At 36.8% G+C, this 809-nt stretch overlaps 1 pseudogene; it reads left to right on the top strand.

Moving 5' to 3' along the window:
- LOC112070344 (5'-nucleotidase domain-containing protein 3-like) overlaps positions 1 to 809 on the top strand; it is a 53361-nt pseudogene that overhangs the window by 25843 nt on the left and 26709 nt on the right.

The raw sequence follows: 809 nt of genomic DNA, 5'->3' as shown, positions 1-809 counted from the left end.
AGACAGTTTTACACGTCCATCTCCAATAAATGGTGATAAACATAGATGGTTGTTTCTGTTCCTCTCCAAGCTTTAGTGATAACATCTCATTTTCTTCTGCCTTAGTACCCCGAGGGCTTGCGAGAGTACGAGTACATACCTAACTTTGTTGTCAGAGGACTGCACTATGATGTCCAAAAGGCTTTACTGATGAAGATAGATGCCTTTCACTACATACAGCTGGGAACCGTATACAGGTATGTGTAGTCTAGCTATTACTATGAATACATTGATTAAAGGCCTAGTGCAGTCAAACACGTGATTTTTCTGTGTTGTATATACTGTATATATTTCCACAATATGGGGTTGGACTAATACTATGCAATTGTGAAAGTTATGATAATGCCCTTTTAGTGTAAAATCTGTTTGAAAAGACTGCCTGATTTTTCAGCCTGTTTTGGTGGGATGGAGTTTTGGACCTGCCTAGTTAGACCAATAAGAAAGAGTTCCAAACCTCTCTGCCAATAACAGCTAGTTTTAACAGCTAGTTTYCCMCTCCCCACTCAGACCACTCCMAGACAGTCCTAGCTAAATTCTTGCTTGAGAAATAGCTCTTTGCTAAGAAGCAATTTTTGTTTCTTTTTGATATTTTTTATTGAAAACAAACAGTTAGCTAGAAATTATTTGATATTGAGATTAAAACAGCTRTATTGGACCTTTAAGCAATGCTAATCCTCTGTGTAACTATACTGTCATGTTTATCTGTGTAAATATACTGTCATGTTTATCTGTGTAAATGTCATGTTTATCTGTGTGACTATACTGTCATG

The sequence above is a fragment of the Salvelinus sp. IW2-2015 genome, unplaced genomic scaffold (genome assembly GCF_002910315.2).
Source record: "Salvelinus sp. IW2-2015 unplaced genomic scaffold, ASM291031v2 Un_scaffold1298, whole genome shotgun sequence".
Taxonomy (NCBI): Eukaryota; Metazoa; Chordata; class Actinopteri; order Salmoniformes; family Salmonidae; genus Salvelinus; species Salvelinus sp. IW2-2015.
This window is presented reverse-complemented; position numbering and strand designations above follow the sequence as displayed.